The sequence below is a fragment of the Carassius auratus genome, chromosome 50 (assembly GCF_003368295.1).
Source record: "Carassius auratus strain Wakin chromosome 50, ASM336829v1, whole genome shotgun sequence".
In the NCBI taxonomy this organism is placed as follows: domain Eukaryota; kingdom Metazoa; phylum Chordata; class Actinopteri; order Cypriniformes; family Cyprinidae; genus Carassius; species Carassius auratus.
Window position 1 is genome coordinate 13199604 of NC_039292.1, and position 20078 is coordinate 13219681.

Consider the following 20078-nt stretch of genomic DNA (forward strand, 5'->3'; position numbering starts at 1 on the left):
TGACTGCATCTACAAAGATGTTTGGCGAGCATCAAATTGGCAGTTCTTCTGCCTTTAAATATTGACTCTATAAACATCCTGAATGCACTGGCTTTACATAATAAACAAAAGATAATCATTTCTCATTGACATTTTCAGGCACAGAGGTCTACAAATGGCAGCCAAATTTTACTGAACCTATTCAGAGCATGAAATTGCAAGAAGTGCCAAATGCAAAGATTGTCCATGACAAAAAAAACTGGAACCTGGCAAAACTCCAAAAGTTTATAAGGGTTCTGCTGGGCTCGGTCATTGCAAACCCTTTCAGAAACCTGTCATTTTGGTCAAACGTATGTAATATAATGTTTGTTTGCTGATCAAAGTCGATGGTTCTCCAGCTTTTTTTTTTTTTTAGGGATGCACCACTTCATCCACTTGACACCAAATCAAACAGTAAGTATTTTCTGAATTCCCCTTTTTTATTTGAAGTCTTTTTAACTCTAAGACCACTAAGAATCCTTCATGGACCTCCAGAAGTCTGCGGTCTATAAGTTTAAGAACCCATGAACTAGGTTTGTTCTGCTAGTTTCTACACAAAATCCGTCCAGACTTATGATCTCTGTTTGGACCCGGCTTTAGGCTCAGTACTGGAGGCCAACGACTTACATCACTGTCCGAAACCAGACCACTGAACCCTTTCCTGTGACTTTTACTTATGCTTTTATGTATTATTGTAGGTTTTTCGAAGGTCTCGCTGCTTTTGGCTTCAGTCACTTGAGTTATTTCAGAAGGGACACCCTCCGTGGCTATTCATTCATTACTTTCCTTTTCCTCTTTCTGTTTTTAGGCCCGACTGTTTGGCCCTCTACTATTCAGCCATTCTCAAACAAAGTCTGTTTGGAAGATAAAAACAACGCACTTACCTTTTCTCAGATATCCTTTCAGTGGGCATTTGTCCATAGGCTGCAGTGCAAAACCGTTTGGCTCATTGGTTTTTCTTTACGACAGCATTAAAAGCAGCAAGTAAGGGGAGTTTATTGTTTCAATCTGTTTACTTTGATAATTTATGATTAATTTTGCATGTGTCTTGGTCTGACCCTAAGGTTTGGAAAGTGTGGTGTCATTCATGTCTGGATTTCAGCTTGGTCTGCTGGCTAAAATCGCAGAAAGCTCCACAGTTTTTTTGGGGGGGGTCTGCTTTTGTCAGTGAGATTAATATGTCGTTGGCCGGAGCTGAGTCATACTGCATGTTTGCATTGGAGAAGCTGTTTGGAAGCTGTCAGATCGTCTTCATTGTTATTATTTTAAGAAATGTTGCTTGCAGCAGAAGTGCTTTCTCACAGATGAAGCTCTTTCAGATGTCTACAGCGGTATTAAATAACAGATGCTGATCAGCGGGCTTTAGGACTTCAGGCTGTCGGGTTATCAAAATGATTCAGGAAGATGTTATATTACACTTGGTGGAGATGTGTGCCAAATTAACATCTTTTGTTTCGCTTATCAGCTGAAGTGAAATTCAGAGATATTGAGTGATCTGTTTGTCCAAACAATGGGAGATGGTGGGAGTCCTGTTGGAAATTAGTCATTATTTTGGGGTTCGCATTTGGTGACACCCTTAAATATCATTCTCTTACAAAATGAAGCATGTGGCCAGGTTTTTTTTTTGTTTTTGTTTAGTTTTGTTGTTTCATGTTGTATTGTTTTGTTGTCTTGTTTTTTATGTTGTGTTGTGTTGTTGAGTTTTGTTGTATTTTGTTTTATGTTGTGTTGTGTTGTTGAGTTTTGTTGTCTTTTGTTTTATGTTGTGTTTGGTTGAGTTTTGTTGTGTTTTGTTTTATGTTGTGTTGTGTTGTTGAGTTTTGTTGTATTTTGTTTTATGTTGTGTTTGGTTGAGTTTTGTTGTGTTTTGTTTTATGTTGTGTTGTGTTGTTGAGTTTTGTTGTATTTTGTTTTATGTTGTGTTTGGTTGAGTTTTGTTGTGTTTTGTTTTATGTTGTGTTGTGTTGTTGAGTTTTGTTGTATTTTGTTTTATGTTGTGTTGTGTTGTTGAGTTTTGTTGTATTTTGTTTTATGTTGTGTTGTGTTGTTGAGTTTTGTTGTATTTTGTTTTATGTTGAGTTGTGTTGTTGAGTTTTGTTGTATTTTGTTTTATGTTGTGTTGTGTTGTTGAGTTTTGTTGTGTTTTGTTTTTTATGTTGTGTTGTGTTGTTGAGTTTTGTTGTCTTTTTTTGTGTTTTGTGCTTTTTGAGCCAAGTTTCAGGATGCACTGTATAACTGTCATAAGGGGGAAAACAAAACGAAATATAAATGTACATGTTTTTCCACAATAATACTGTATATGTAAATAAATAGCAGTCTTCGTCTTTACACAGACTATGTACGTTTACTTATTTATACATATTTTTTCCCTTCCCACCTTACAGTACACGTATGTGTTCTATTTATTTTTATGTTTTACATATTTTTAATTAGTTCAGCACTGTACTTAATTATATCTGTCTGTCTGTCTGTTGATCTGTCTATCTAACGGTTTAGAGACTTTTTTCCCCAAAAGTGTTTTGAATATCTCAGCGGAAAATAAAATTGTCGATTTATTATATTTAACATTTTAGGAAACGCCAAAGGGCTACCGTTGTATTAACTGCTGATTTCAGCTGCCCCATTCATTTATATGTACATTTATAGGTCATTTTAAAGTGATTCTGAGAAGAGATTATTTTTATTCTCACTCTCTGCACTTAAGATTGAACACGTGACAGTGATTTACAAGGGTCATGACTGAAACACAAACCTTTGAGTGACTATAGAGTACAAAGAGAAAAAATCTGAGGCTGTGTAAACACATTTTAATCTTGCATATAAAAAACCGTGCTCATTTTGAGCCGGATCCTTCTTAAGCTGGACCATTGCTTTTCTTAATGATAGTTGTCTTTTTTCCAAACGCATAAAATCAAGGGCTTAGTTTGGGTAAAAGACATAAATGATATGGTTTGTTTTTCCACAATATTTTATTGGGTTATTTGCTTGGTGTGGGTTAATGTTTTAAGGGAAAGTGTCTCCAGCATCCAGTAAGAAGGATTGGGTTGGTTATCCATTGAATATCAAAAAATAAAAAAAAATAAAAAATAAATAAATAGGAGGGGCACATTTAAAATGCATATTACTTTTATTTATTTATTTATTTTTATATGTTTTTTTTGTTTATGCTTTTTGATGTGTTTTTGTGCTCTGTCATGTTTTTGTTTTGTGATTTATTTATTTATTTAGTGTTTTTTTGTGGTAGTTTTTTTTTTTTTTTAAGAATATTTATTTATGACTCATGTGGTCTTATCAAACTTAACTTGTCAAGCTTGATTTCTGTGTTGTTTGATAAGTTGCCAATAACTGACATGCTGAGTGTTATTCAGCATAGCCAGAGTATTAGTTTGCATTTGCCCATATTTTTTTACAAAGAGTTATTTGCAGTTTACTCAGATAAATCCTACTTTGATTGATGTACTGCAAAATAAACACTGTATGTTGGCATCTGTAGCCAACACTGATCTTCAAAATGCTGGGGCATGGGTGTGTATGTTAGGTTCATTATTTCTGCTAGTATTCATATCATCAGTGGTTCTCATTCTGGTCCTAGAGATCGGACATGTTCACATGGGCTCATGAGCAATACTACACAAGTCAACAGCTCTTCAGATCTTGGCAGGAGTTGAGAGTGGAAGCAAGAGTCCTGCCGTAGCCAGCTTGGGCTTAGTGGAGCAAATCTTTCCATTTCTATTATATCTGAAAGTTGTTTTTCCTCTATTGAGTGGTGAAAAATGAAAGTTCATGACATTACACGTGCCATGGCGTTGTGGGAATTCTAAAAGAACAGTGAGGGTTTCGGCGAAAGAGAGCGCAACAGGAAAAATAGCCGCAGCAAGACAAGAACCCACATCCAATTTGAGTCTCTATTTTCCCGCCAAAAAAGTGTCTCTGTCTGAGGAAAAGCTGATGCTCATACAATTAGCCTACGTGTTCCACTTGTGCTTTCCAAGGGTCATGGTGGCCTGGCTTCCAAGTCCAGCTGAGTGTGTGTATCAGACATTGACATAACGAAGCGAGGTTAGAGGTAAGGTATGAGTGTGTATGTCGTAACAATGCAGATTGTGCTCTTTTACGTGGCAGGTTCATAACGGAAACTATATTCCGATTGTATTCTGCTGACTATGCCAAGTACGCACAGTGGAGTAACCTCCTGATGCACTGCCATATGCTAATTAATAATAACAACGAGACAGTGATGGATGAGTGTAGACCATGTCAGCAGGTGTTTCTGCGTGAGTCCAGCACATATGGTTGGTAAAAGCCAAAGAAGTAGTTTCGAAGTGCTAATTGAACAAATCTTGTAAGTGAACGGATTCCTGAACGAGTCTGTGTTTTGAATCTGAATGAAGCATCTTGTATGTGAATGAACTAAACATACTGGGATGTGAATAAACTGAATGAACAAGGCCTATTGTTTGTGAATCAGACATAATGACTGAATAAAGATCGACGTTGTTCATTAATTGGAACACATTTCAGTCTTTGAAACGTATAATTAACTTTTAAGTTATGTATGTATGTATTTATTTAAATGAATACTAATTTATGTTGCATTAATTTGATGTACGATCATTTAATGTCTATTTATTGTATTTTTGGATAGCTTGATTATGCCCAAGTTGCCAAAATGCTTTTTGCAATTTTTGTGGTGAATATTATGCAAGTGCTAATGGCTAAAACATGCTAAAGCAGATTCAAACCAAGTCCAATGCAACTAAATGACAAGAAGTGATAAAAAATCCACTATGATATTGCAACATAGGCTCGTTCGAAATATGTGCCTCTAAATACATTTCTGCAAAACTGAAAAAACCTTTACATACGAATCGGTGCAGTTTCCAATTGAAATAAACACTAGAGGCAGTAAAACTCTGACAACTTTTATTCCTTTTCACACTAAGTTTGATTTACAGGTCCACAGTTTTGTTTAATAAAGCTTAATTTTCACACAATTACCTCAGGAATAGTATGTTATATATTTGAAACAGTTTTAACATGCTGCGAGATTTCAAAACGAAAACTTTTGAAAGTTAGCGTCCCATATCCAGCTTCATATGTGGGTTTTCATATTCAGTAAGTTTGTTCAGTAGCTCGCGCATTGTGGAGTTAGATTTGAGTGGTGAAGAGCTCCGGTATGAATCCCGTGAAAATATGCTTTGACGGGAAAAAAATTTAGACCGTCAGGTAGCTTTATGGTTGAGTTGGGTGTAGGGGATATTTTCAACACAATAACGTTTAGCGACACTCCCCGGATAATTGGGTTATGAACCGCCACAATACATACCTGAAGTATCGTAATAAAAAATAACAAAAATGTGCCAGGGTCATGTATTAAACCCGTGTTTTAGCACCACTCTTTGGACATTTCACTTTGAAACTGCCGCAAAACATGCGGTAAGGTACATTATAAAGATGTTGCAGAAATGTATTTAGAGGCACGTATTACGCATGAGCCTGGGTTGTGATATTTTGTGATTGGTTTAGAGATGTTGTGGTTGGTTTGACAACATATGCAGATTGCCGTAAAAGTAATCAGTGCGTCACTGAGCTTGTTTTGTTCTGTTTATCTTCAGATTCTTGGAGTTTCTTGGTGTGGAGTCCCCAAAGGAAAGATGCATCAATAGGTAGGCTGTACTTCCTTTCAATATGTCACATTTTCTTCGTTTAATTTTCATTTGCCATTTGGCTTTCTCATCTTCCATTTTCTGTTCATTTTTCTTTCTTTCTTTTTAAATTCTTAAAAAATTCTTATTTTTCACTCGGGAAGGAAATAATTCTCTGGTTCCATAAAGTAGCTTTGGTATTATATTTGTAATTACATTTTCATTTAATTTAGTCTTCATTTTTTATACAAATCTTTCTACTTTTGGCTAATTTTTGGCTTTGTTTTGTGCGACATGATACGAAGTCATGAAAAAGCTGCATAATTGGGTGGAAAAACTGGTTAAAAGGGAGCAAAAGTTGCAGTCTCAACTTTCCTGCTTTACCATTGACTCTCACATGCTTTTTCACTCTGCCTATATAAGGTTGAGCTAATTTCCTGAGCCCCTCAGTTGCTCGTAATGCTGATTGGCAAATGTGTTCCAGAGCAGTTGGCGTCATCTTCAGTATGCCTCAGTGCCGATGATGTAAAGATATGGCTGTAAGCTGCTATAAGCTTATGAGCCAGTCAGTCCCAATCAATTTACTCTCCTCTTAGTCCACTTAAAGGCCACAATGGCCACAATGGCGTAATGCTGGCTGTTATGGTCAGGGGCACACAAAGAGAACAGCTTCTCCATTTGGATGCTTGCACATTGTTTTGGTGGCAGTGTGATGCTGGGGTCACTGAGAGCTCACGGTTCAGGGAGGAGCTCCCTGAGTTAATGGGACATGTAGTTTGAAGACATAGTCGTTAGACTAATTACAGAGGAAAAAGAGAAAGAGAAGTAAATAATGTGACTTAAGGACTGTTACACCACACAGCACTGTTTTTTTTTTCTTTTTCTTTTGTGTTTGCCACATAGGGCCGGCACTACAGGTTGTAATTTTACTCTACCCTGCGTGAATAAAAAACAAATCATAAAAATTCAGTGTAATTCACGTTTGTCTTTCTGTCTGTCTCTCTATAGCTCTGTCACTTTGTCTGTCTGTGTAAAAGTGCAATAAGAGTCCGATTTGACTCAACAGACGAGACATAAAAATGACTGTCCATGTGAAAAATATATAACAGATTGTGGGATCTACTGTAAATACTACAGAAAATGCATAGTCCTGTTCTCAGTTATTGCAGTTTTGTAGGAAAAGAAGTGTGGTGTATGTGATGAGCTGCAGAAAAGAGAAATTAAAGAGAGAGAGACTGATTAGTTAAGGCGAAAATAAACCAAGAGATAGCAGACGAGGAGACAGAAAAACAAATTTGACTAGCTAGAGTCTGCACAAAAGAAACCTACATCTTTCCACAAATACACTGAGAAAAGACAAATAAATGAATGTTCTTACAAAGTGTAGAACATCCAAATTTCCCCTTATGTGAATGATGAATGATTTCAAAACTAGGAGACAAAGAAAGCAAAGGGATTAGTTTAGACTTATTTGTCTTTCAGCAGAAGCTTTTATCTTCAGAAACTTACTGGGGTAACCTCAGGTTAAACACTCATCAAATTGTTGTGCTGTATGTATTTGATTCAGTTAAGAGAACCAGCTCAAAAGATTCACTCGTTTGGGAATTGAACTTAAGTGGTCAGACGGTTTATGATTCACTAAAAAAAGAAGTAGCTCATGAGATTCATTCATTCAGCATGTTCGGACTCCAGTGGTTACACTGTATCTTTTTGACTCACTTAAAACATCCGGCTCATAAATTAATTTTGAATACAAAATAAATCTCAGTTACCAACCCTGATTCGAAGTCAAGAAAGTTTAGTGACCTTGGCAGTAGGCTACAGAGAATTAGTGTGGACGGTTTCCATTTCATTTTTTGGTGAACCAGTTACACAATAAAGTGGAGAAATGCGTGAAAGAGCGTGAGATTAAGAGTGTAAGTGGTGCAGGATGTGTCCTAAGCTCAGGCCTGTAGAGCATGTCTGTCTGAGTGCTCTTTCCAGGCTGGAAGCTCAGGATTTGGATGGAAACTGGGATAGCGTCCATTCTGCAGATCCGCATGATCCCTGCCAGAGCAATCAGCTATCAGAGCTCGCACCAAAGTGCTACATTCCCCCCGTGTACTCAACACGAAGGGGGTTCGCAAGGTTTCAAACTGCCCTTTGAGCCAGAATCCTGAAAAATCAAGGGAAATAAGCCCCCTTGTTTTCAGGAGCAGTTTCCAGATATTGTGTTTCGGTAAGAGCTTACAGGGAAAGTAAAGCCATATGAAGCAAATCGCATTAGCTTCTACCAGTATCCACTCCAGGGATGGACATAATACCGATGCATACCAATACAAATACATGTTTCCGATACTTTTGAAACCTCAGGTTTCTCACACAGGCGCATACAGCACATCCATTCCAACATTGAAATCACAGCTCATTTTCCTTAATTTTGAGAGATTTAGTCTTCGAAAACAATGACTGTTTGAAAGAATGCAAATTGAGCAAGACTTGCATTTGTCATTTCATGGCCGAAGATAAGGAAATATCTTGGATAACTAGATAACTTTTTCCCCTTTGTATTCCCAAATTGCTAGTTTCTATTAAACAAAAAAAAAGTTGCTTAATTTTCCCACTGCGAACTGTCAGATGTCATTTTGATCACTTTAACGATGCTTAACACGTGTTCACATTACAGTGCATTTTAAGATGTTTCAGACCGAAGATAGTTGAACTTTTCTAAGTTATGCATGTTATTGCATTATGGTTTGAATTTCAGATAAGAGGTAAATCAGCAAGTCACATTAAGTCCATATAGACAAGCTCTTATGTTCAACGCCGAAGAATGTTTTGTATCGACCACGCAGGCTGGAAAACACCCCCAGGCTTGGCATAACTGGTAGCAGAGCTGGTAAAATCATTTAGGCTTTAATGCTTCATTGTTTGTGTTTCCAGAAGAAAGAAGAGCCTCCTTAGAAGTCAACCAGAGCGATGGACATTGAGGGTTTTAGCTTGACCATTGTGAATTACTGCACTCGTTTTAACCCATTCTCCCAAACAACCCTTACCCAGCTTCTGTGGATGCTTATTTCATCTGATTCCTGTGGGGAAACAGCTCTTGAACTACCCTGTAGTGACTTGATTTACCTGTGGTGACTTGATATATCTGTTAAACTTCTGTTTCTGCTGGGTAATGTCTATGCACATGTGTTTATAATGCATTTGCACTATTTGATGGGCATTTTAAACTCATTTATTAGCTAGCTAGCTGTCACATTGATGTACAGAATCTGATATTTTAATCATTTCGTAACTCATGGTTCCTCTATTACTGGCCAGAGATCTAGACATTTGCATAAGATATATTAGCTGTGTCCCAAAACCTACTGACCTGACCAAAGACTTTTCAAAAGCTAGACAGCAACATTATGCTGCCTTTTAAATCACATCATATGTTCAATTTCCAGGTAGTATCACCTAATCCTTTTTTTAGAGAAAGCAATCCCAGAATGCATTGTGATGAACTTGGTGAAAAAATGCATTCAAAAAGTGTTCATAATTTAGTGTCAAAAGTGTTGAAAACTCAAAAATTTGTGAGAAATAACTCAGAATTTTAAGAAAATGTCAGAATTCTGAGCTGACTTTTTTCCCGTTAGAATTGGATTTTTAAATTCCCAGTTAAGTGAAAAAAGTCAGTTTCGACTTAATATCTCACAATTATGGCTTCCGAATTTTGAGTTTATATATGACAATTATGACTCTTTTCTCGCAATTCTTAGAAAAACATTTCAATTGTGAGAAAAAAGTCAGAGTTGTGAGAAAAAACAATCAGATCAAACACTACAGGGTCTTACATGAGGAATGCTAAGCAGGAGTAGCGATTAACTTGATATAAAAGAGTACAAATAGCATATTTCAGCAAAATTATATGGTTAAAACACACATTAGATTGTAATTGCAAACACTCAATGGTAGTTTAAAGTGAGTTTTGAGTAAAAGCATAGTATAAATTGTCTGCTACAGTGTGCATGAATGGTCACATAACAGGCATTTCCGGTCATGTAGTGTGGACAGAAATCTTTTCTGAAACACAGCGGAAACACCAATATGGATGAAGATAATTTTCATTTGAAATCACCGTTTTAAAATGAAAACGCACAGATGTAAATGTAGCCTCACATCTATGGGGGTCAGATGTATGCACACACACCCTCGCGTGTGAGCAAAGTTTCTGGGCGAAACCAGCATAAACTAGTGTTTTTCCTGGATGCTTCACCGGAGCCAATCACCTGCACTTGATTTAGGCACATCAAGCATGCTGCATGCTTACTGACTCACTGACATTGACCAGATTGAAAATCTCAAGCTATCAAATTTTGTTTTCGGTACTCAGTGGTATCGAGGCAATTCAGTCGGTGCCTAAAAAGTATTAGCCCTATCTTTATGTGTGACATATGGAGTTCCTACCTGTGTTGAGCCTCCAAATCAGACAGAGGTTTCATTTCAGTTTGGGACAGTGCCAATGTAGGGATCCAGCTTGGTTTCTCCATCCTTCACACCCCTCCAAGTAGCAAAAAGGGTCCAGTTATGCTTTTATGAGCACTTGAAAAAAGTACACTTGCAAAATATCTACAGTAATATGATGAAATATTTAATTGAATCATGTTTTTCTTTGGAATACACATTTCCATGGTTTTGTGTGTGTGTGTGTGTGTAGTTACAACATCTACCAGCAGATGCTATCAAGGCCATGCTAACTTTGAAAACCTTGACCTCTTGCCCCCATTTTTATCCCCTCCCCTCCAAACAATGGTTTCATTCTGGTATGCTCCCCCAGTAAATTCCCGAAGGATAACATCAAATCCCGTTTCACTCAGAAATACGTCAGATTACCGAAGTCAAACGGGTTGCTGATATTTCTTAATCTGAGGTGAGTTTTATGGTCTTGCACTGTAAATGTTAGGGTTCATACTGCATATGCTTATTCTAGAAGTGTGTAAAAGGGTCACTTAGCGCGCACCGCATCAACGGTGGCTCATGTTGACACAGAGCTGGGCCCATTTCAACAAGTTATACGATATTCTAAGCAGATTTACAATGGGCAAATAAACACATTTGCAGAAACGGCATGCTGTACAGACATGAACATTACTTTTTAGTAATACTCAATTCCCTTAGCCCAAAACTCAAAATATAAGCTGTTCAGTGGGAACTCTCTGGTGTGCATACTGTATGGGGCACATGTACATCTATTGGCAGCTGGGGGGCAATTGTGGCCTGCTTGAGTTGGAGTAACAGATGAAGGGTGCTTGGCTTGTGTGGGAGGGTTATTGAGGGCTGTAAGCTGTGCGTGCGTCGTATAAAGTTGCCTGGGATTATCATAGGGCTGGAAGGTGCAATGTTGTTAATATGCCCTAATGGACCATGACTTCGGTTTGGGTCAAAACCTGATACCTTCACTCTAAAAATCAAGAAATTTCTCAGGCCAGTCAGTGGAAAAGCAAAACATGCGAAGGGAACTCTGGCAAATGTCAAAGGCACTGGAAAAATGAACGTCCTCATTCCTATAGTCCAAGTCTTGATTCATCAGCGGAGAACTAGTTTTTCATCTTATATTATCTGGTTGCGTTAAATGACATCAGTGTTCAATGCGCAGAGCAGTCAGTTTCACTGTAATGTATCGTCTGTTTGTTCAGCTGCTTTGCATGTGTGTCTTTTTGGACGGACCTACTTAGGGACAGCAGTCACTACTGGAGCGAATTGGGTTGAATGTATGCTCGAGGCTTCTGGGAAAACCGCATTTCGGATTAGACTTCTTCACGTGAAGATTACAGTTTAATAGATGGCAGTCTGGGACTTTTATTTATGTACTTATGTACTAAAGTTGAAATGTACAAAAAAATTTTTAAACCACTAGCGGCACTAAATGCAATTGCAGAAATTATGAATACTTAGAGTTGTCAACCAGCCTATGCTAGTTAGCTGGTCTTAGCTGGTTTAAACTGGACACAACCAGTTTAAGGTGGTCTCTCAGCCTGAACAGCTGAAGATGTGGTTAATAAATCTCTTAAACCAGACAGCTAAGTCAGCTAAGACCAACCAAATCTAGTCAACCAGCTTGGTTTTAGTTGGGATAATAAACTAAGATAAAATGAGATGTTAATTTTTTCACTTTTAAATACAAACTGAGCTTAATACTATTCATTCAGGTTATTTGTAATGATTTAGACTTGAAATACAGATCCATATAATATTAAACATCTAAGGATTTCATATATGTATGATTGCATTCAAGTTGTAGACAGTTTATTCTATATGGAAAAATGCTTAACGCTAAACTTTGCGTGTTGTGTTTATTCTGGGCTCACCTGCGTGTCTGTACATATTAGTTATGTATTTTAATAATGTGGAGAAGCATATTGAGTTTGGCCTTTTTCATCTTAGTCCATTATGCCACATTTTGCGGTATGTGAGGGAAATACTATATACATATTCATTAAAATAATAAACTGTATATTTTATTTGATATTTTAATAGCATTTTAATACATTAATGTAACGACAGACAAAAGAGGAGGAAGCAATTGCAGGCAATCAGATGTTGTTTATTGATAAGGAATGTCCAGAGTGTTGGCAATGGCAAGGAAGGTCTACGGTGGAGTGCGAAGAGTGGGATGGTGAAGTCAGCGGTGCAGGTGAAGGTGGTCAATGGTTAGAACCAGGAACAGACCGGAACACTGACACGCGGACGACAACACGAATCCAACCAGCACACAAACACGGAAGACGGTAATCCAGTTAGTACGTGGAGACATAAGAGAGGATCTGACAACAGAGAGAGAGCGAGGTGAGTATAAGTAGCAGAGGTATGATGACGATCAGCTGGAGCGAGACAATCAACACCCAGGTGATGACAATCAACTAAACGAACACATGGAGACAACGTAAGTACAAAAACAATAACAAAACATGACACGGAGGAAACACTGGATTTCCTACCGTGACAGTACCCTCTCCCCTAGGACGTCACCTGACGTTCCCAGCCTGCTTTACCTGTAGATTGTAATCATCTATAAGGTGGTGATCCAATATGTCCCGAGCAGGAACCCAACTCCTCTCCTCCGGACCGTAACCTTCCCAATCCACCAAGTACTGAAAACCGCGTCCCCTCCGTCTAGAGTCCAGAATACGATTAACCAAATAGGTGGTTTCCCCATTAACGAGACGAGGCGGGGGGGGAACCGGAGCAGGCGGATTAAGACGGGAAGAAATCACCGATTTAATTTTGGAGACGTGGAACACGGGATGAATCCTCCTGTACGCCGGAGGAAGGCTAAGACGCACGGTAACCGGATTAATAATCTTGGTAATAGAAAACGGGCCAATAAATTTGGGAGCAAGTTTGTTAGAAACGGACCGCATAGGAATGTTCTGGGTAGAAAGCCACACTCTTTGACCGACGACGTAACGGGGAGGCTTCGACCGGTGGCGATCGGCCTTAGCCTTGGTGCGCGACCTAGCCTGGAGCAGAGCTCTGCGAGCTCTGGTCCAGGTGCGGTGACACCTCTGGACTAATGCGTGTGCGGAGGGGACCGAAACCTCGGATTCCGTACTGACAAAATTAGGTGGTTGGTACCCTAAACTACACTTAAATGGAGACATGCCCGTAGATGACACTGGCAAAGAATTGTGTGCGTACTCCACAACTGAGAGTTGCTGACACCAGGACGAAGGATTATTGGAAACCAAACATCGCAAAACCCTCTCGACATCCTGATTGGCTCGTTCGGTTTGACCATTGCTCTGGGGATGGAACCCGGAAGAAAGACTAACAGTCGCTCCTAACAATTTACAAAACTCTCGCCAAAATTTGGACACAAATTGGGGACCCCTGTCAGAAACCACGTCTGTCGGGAGGCCATGTATGCGGAAGACGTGGTCAATGACAGCTACCGCTGTTTCCTTGGCTGAAGGTAATTTGGGCAAGGGAATAAAATGAGTCGCCTTCGAGAACCGGTCCACTACGGTTAAAATCACCGTATTGCCTTTAGAGGGCGGGAGGGCGGTGATAAAATCTAGCGAAATGTGGGACCAGGGTCTTGAAGGGACAGACAGCGGTAAGAGTAACCCATCTGGAGGTCGATTGGAAGTCTTACCAATAGCGCAAACTGAACAAGCCAAGACGAAATCGTGGACGTCACGAGCCATACCAGGCCACCAAAATCGTTGCTTGACCAGAAATCTAGTTCTACTAACCCCTGGGTGACAAGCAACACTGGAACAATGACCCCACTGGAGAACGTCTGACCGTAACCTCTCCGGCACAAACAATCGGTTCGGTGGGCAACGAGCCGGGGGCGTTACCCCTTCTAAGGCGGTCAACACCTTCGATTCGACCTCCCATCTGAGCGCGGAGATAATGATGGTCCCCGGTAAAATGGGCTCGGGAGTAGCAGTACGATCGGAACGCTCAAAAAGACGGGATAAAGCATCGGGTTTGATGTTTTTGGAACCCGGCCGGTAAGAAAGTGTAAAATCGAAACGACCGAAAAACAATGCCCACCGAGCCTGCCTGGAGTTAAGTCTTTTGGCGGTTCTAATGTATTCGAGATTCTTATGGTCTGTCCATACAATGAAAGGTACACCCGACCCTTCCAGCCAGTGACGCCATTCTTCCAGTGCAAGTTTGACTGCCAACAACTCTCGATTGCCAATGTCATAATTAACTTCTGCAGGAGATAAACGGTGAGAATAATACGCGCACGGATGCACCTTTCCGTCTGAGGATGCGCGTTGGGATAACACTGCTCCTACCCCCACCTCTGACGCGTCGACCTCCACTATGAATTGACGTGAGCGATCAGGGGTGACGAGAATGGGAGCTGAAACAAAGCAGCTTTTCAGTTTGGCAAACGCAGCCTCAGCTGCGTCTGACCACCTGAACGTCAAACTAGGGGAGGTCAAGGCGGTCAGAGGAGCGGCTAGTTGGCTGAAATTGCGAATGAAACGCCGGTAAAAATTGGCGAACCCCAGAAATCTCTGCAGGGCCTTGCGAGACTCAGGGGATGGCCAATTTACCACAGCCTTAACCTTCTCAGGATCCATGCGAACACCCTCAGTCGAAATGATGTGTCCTAGAAAAGAAACAGACTGTGCATGAAAAACGCATTTCTCCGCCTTGACAAACAATCCATTCTCTAGCAACCGCAGAAGCACTCGTCGTACGTGTTGCACGTGTTCCTGGAGAGACGAAGAAAAGATCAATATGTCATCCAGGTAAACATATATGAACAGATCGACCATGTCTCGCAACACGTCATTAACGAGTGCTTGAAAGACTGCCGGCGAGTTGGTTAGCCCGAACGGCATAACGCAGTACTCAAAATGGCCTCTAGGGGTGTTAAAGGCAGTCTTCCACTCATCCCCCTCCCTGATGCGGACCAAATGATAAGCATTACGTAAGTCCAATTTAGTGAAAACGGACGCTCCCTGCAACCTCTCAAAAGCTGAAGACATAAGCGGCAAAGGATAGGTATTCTTTACCGTTATGTTGTTCAGCCCTCGGTAGTCAATGCAAGGTCGCAAGGATCCGTCCTTCTTTCCCACAAAAAAGAACCCCGCCCCCGCTGGAGAAGAGGAAGGGCGGATAAACCCCGTTGCTAGAGAACTGGATATATATTTCTCCATGGCCGCCGTCTCTGGAACAGACAAAGAATATAACTTGCCCTTAGGCGGAGAAGTACCTGGCAATAACTCTATCGCACAGTCATAGGGACGATGAGGAGGAAGAGAATCAGCACGAGACTTACTGAACACCTCCTTCAGGTCGTGGTACTCCGCGGGCACGCTAGCCAAATCCACTGCTTCCCCCTGAAACACAGACTCAGAAACATTAACACCAGCAGACAAAAGACAAGACAAATGACATTCCTCGCTCCAGCTAACCACAGATCCAAGGCGCCAATTGATGCTGGGGTTGTGTTTCTGAAGCCAGGTGTGACCGAGAACGATGGGGGATGAAGGTGAGTCCGTAATGTAGAATGATATCTCCTCTGTATGATTGCCAGAGGTGGTGAGGGAAACAGGTAAGGTGGTCTGAGTGATGACTGGTAGTCTGTGTCCATTGAGAGCAAAGGGTGCAATGGGGTGTTTGAGGGAGGTGAGAGGAATGTTGAGCTTACTCGCAAACTGGAAGTCCATGAAATTACCCTCTGCCCCAGAATCCAACAAGGCGTGATGCTCGAGTGCGTGGGTGGACCACCGTAGACTCACCGGAAGGAGTGTCGATGTAGAAGAGGTCTTTCTGGCAGAGATCCCACCCGATAGTAGCCTCCGTCTTACTATCGGGCTTGGTCTTTTACCGGACAACGCTGGATGTGATGTTCTTGACTGCCGCAGTATAAACATAGTCCCAGGGATCTCCGCCTGATCCTCTCCTCCCGGGAGAGCCGAGCTCGCCCCACCTGCATGGGTTCAAGATCTCCCGGTGGGCTGACCGCAACATCTGAGCGCTGATACTGGGCCTCCGGTCTGTTCGTGAGAACTGCTCTCCCCCTCCGTCTGGTGGCTTGATCGAGTCGATTCTCCACTCTGATGGTTAGGTCAATCAGACTGTTGAGAGAAGTGGGGAGCTCGACGGCGCGGATCTCCTGTTGGATGCGGTCAGCCAACCCATGCAGGAAGTGATCCCACTGCGCCTCCTCGTTCCACTTACACTCCGCCGCCAGGGTGCGGAACTCAATCGAATAGTCAGAAACGGACCTTTCCCCCTGACGTAGGTCCGTGAGAAGCCAAGCCGCTTCCCTCCCGGCGGCGGAGCGGTCGAAGACCCGTCTCATCTCTTCCGAAAGTGCGTGGAACGAGGCACAGCAGCTGTCTTGGTTCTCCCACACCGCCGTCCCCCAGAGGGCAGCCCTTCCCGTAAGTAGAGATAAGACGAATGCCACCTTCATTTCCTCGGTGTAGAACGTGCAGGGCTGCAGGGCGAAGTGCAGAGAACAATGAGACAAAAAAGATCGACAGAACTCTGGCTCACCCGCATATTTCTCCGGGATGGGGAGGCGTGGATCGGGCTGGGAAATCCCCCCGGAGACGATCGGCGGTGTGGGTGGCGTGGGAGGCGCAGCGGGTGACGATTGTTGTTGTTGTTGCGTCTGGAGAACGAGCTCGGACACCTTCGTCACCATTGCTTGGAAGGCTCGACCCATCTCATCTATCGCCTTGTCTTGGCGATCCATACGACCCACAGCTCGTTGCAGAAATTCTTCGAGATGAGATGGGGAGCGATCGCCTGCTGCTTCCATGATGGTCAGATCCTACTGTAACGACAGACAAAAGAGGAGGAAGCAATTGCAGGCAATCAGATGTTGTTTATTGATAAGGAATGTCCAGAGTGTTGGCAATGGCAAGGAAGGTCTACGGTGGAGTGCGAAGAGTGGGATGGTGAAGTCAGCGGTGCAGGTGAAGGTGGTCAATGGTTAGAACCAGGAACAGACCGGAACACTGACACGCGGACGACAACACGAATCCAACCAGCACACAAACACGGAAGACGGTAATCCAGTTAGTACGTGGAGACATAAGAGAGGATCTGACAACAGAGAGAGAGCGAGGTGAGTATAAGTAGCAGAGGTATGATGACGATCAGCTGGAGCGAGACAATCAACACCCAGGTGATGACAATCAACTAAACGAACACATGGAGACAACGTAAGTACAAAAACAATAACAAAACATGACACGGAGGAAACACTGGATTTCCTACCGTGACAATTAAGCCATTTTAAATGTTTATGTTCTTCTACAGGATAAAAACGCTAAGTGAGATTCTACAAGCGCATGCGTTCATATTTTGGTGTTCGGGCCACGGATTTGCCGGTCTTGTCTTTTTCTTGCAGGACCCTGTACGTTATAGTACTAAATTAGGTTTAGTCGTTTAATCACCACCACAGCGTCTTGTCTCCATTGGCAACATGCATGATTTGTGTCGATTGCAAGAGTCGCAGGTAGCAGAGAGTGCAAATAGCGATTGCAAGTGACATTGTAATTTAGTTTATTTTTTCTTGTCTTCGTCATCTGGCTACTGTTATAAAATGTTGGGAAATTCAAACAACAAGTAATAAAAAATTCAACAAAATAAATAATAAAGACTGAAAGTGATGTCACTAGCAGAAGTGCAATTGTCTGAGAGTGCAAGTCTGAGATTGCAAATGCAAGTCTGCAGGCCAGACCCTCTTGGATTTTTTTTAATTAATTTTTTTTTTTTTTTTGGAATGACATGAGGGTGAGTTCATTTTTGGGTCAACTGTCCATTCCACTAATTTGGACACATCTAATGGTTAAATATTGATTGTACCCATGCATTGTATTAGCACGTTCAGGGGTCTGTGACATGGGTGGTTTCAGAAGTGCATGAGTGGGAGAGCTGGATCTGCAGGCTGATATACTGTGTGTGTAAAAAGTAAAGAGCACTAAGCAGAACACGAGCCAAGAGCAGTAAAGCTGCTGTATATCTGGCAGGAGGACTGCCTTCAGTAGTTCTCCAGGTCTCCTCAAGAAGTTTTCTAACAGAATAAGGGTCATATTGCGTCTATAATAGACACACGATAGATTAATCATGAGATATGTGGTGTTCCATACCTAGCGATAAATTGTATTATTATAAGTTTTCCTGGTCAGCAGGATCTGGGAGGGCACTTTTCAATCCATGAAGTATATTTTTGTGAAATGGGAATGTATTTTTGCAAATTTTCTTGTAGGGGATGGGTACTTAATTCCACTTTGATGTAAAATGAGTGATCGTTCAAACCACTTTTGCAGGTTTATCGACCAAAGGTTTGCTGGTGGATGTTGGATCAGCATTGTTGAAAAGCGCTGCTTGAATAACCAAATAGATGTATGTGCCTCAGTTATTGATGTTATTTTTTAGCCACAGTTCAGAGTGATTCGCCAGAGTGATTCGTTCGCGAACCAGATATCACTACACTGTACAGTGAACGCGCTTACAACAGACCCGGAAGAGAAGACAGTGCTGAGTAAAGTCATAGTTTTTGCTATTTTTGGACCAAAATGTATTTTCGATGCTTTAAAAAAATTCTAACTGATCCTCTGATGTCACATGGACTACTTTGATGATGTTTTTCTTACCTTTCTGGACATGGACAGTGTACCGTACACACAGCTTCAATGGAGGGACTGAGAGCTCTCGGACTAAATCTAAAATATCTTAAACTGAGTTCCGAAGATAAACGGAGATCTTACTGGTTTGGAACGACATGAGGGTGAGTTATTAATGAAATAATTGTAATATTTGAGTGAACTAACCCTTTAAGCTTTCACGTGGTGTGGAGTTGTCCTGTCCATTGCGAATCTAAATTTGTGATGGTTGAGTGTGTTAGAAACACAGTTTATTCAACTGTGACATTGTAAACATTGTATTTTACTCTGTGTTTTGTATTGCCCTCTTTCTCGTTCTCTTCCGTTTGGTTTTCCCAGCCCGATCCACTGATTGATCCAGCTGAGGTTGCAGCTGGTGTCCATGTCTGCTCAATTCATCCTAAGAGCAGGCAGCCACACCTTACCGTGATTCACATCTTCAGGGAAGCAATTCCCTCAGCAGTTTGCATGTCTACGGACATTACGACTTGACGAGATTTTAATGCTGAGGAATCTCCAACATCCCATTAATGATGAATCACTGCATCTTCAACTCCAGATGCTTGATTTCACCTGCCGTGCTGCGATAAAGATGATCGAGAACCTACTCATGTTTTCGAACCTCCCACAGGTGCAAATGGAGCAACGGATGCGTCATCTGAAATAATACATCACTGCTTAGCTTGCAGCCATTATGGGTTAATATCCTACATGGGGATCTCGGATGAAAAACAACACTTTTGAGACGCGCACTTACGTCGGGAGATGGTGCTCGGTTAGCACATGTCTTTGGAATGGGATTTTATGTAGAACATATGGAGCTATTGAAGTGAGAAATATTTCTGATATGACCGCTGTTATTTGTAAAAGAGAGTGTCACTTTTTTTCCATTACCCTTTTGATCGTAATGGTGCCCTGCTGCGGTTTCGATACGCTTTAAAAGTACAACTGCGTTTGTTAATAGAGCTCTGGGGATATGGAAAAACTGGTTATAATTTATGCTGAATTGTCTACGTTACAAGAAGTGCTGACATGTAGTGACATCAGATCTGTCGGGCCGCTGTTTTGGTATATGATATGACCGACTCGCCTCAGGACAAAAATTTGAGGTAAAAGAAGCAAACTGAAATTTCCACAGTCAAGTCATGTAAATGCTATGTAGTATTTGGAAGTGTCTTCTGGAATTAAGTGTGTTGTGGGATATTCGGGGAGTAATGTGGGAAGAGAACATTATTGAGGGATGTTACGCAAGGGGAAAATTGGGAGATTGTTTGCAAAAAAAAAGAAAAAAAGA

General features: G+C 41.3%; 1 protein-coding gene across 4 annotated transcripts in view; it reads left to right on the forward strand.

The window, feature by feature from the left end:
• LOC113067075 (uncharacterized) overlaps nt 1-20078 on the forward strand; it is a 254208-nt gene that overhangs the window by 63414 nt on the left and 170716 nt on the right. For all 4 annotated transcript variants that reach the window (XM_026239302.1, XM_026239303.1, XM_026239305.1 and 1 more), the window contains one exon: nt 5634-5684. The gene's annotated coding sequence lies outside the window, so the exon portion shown is untranslated. The remainder of the gene's footprint in view (nt 1-5633; nt 5685-20078) is intronic.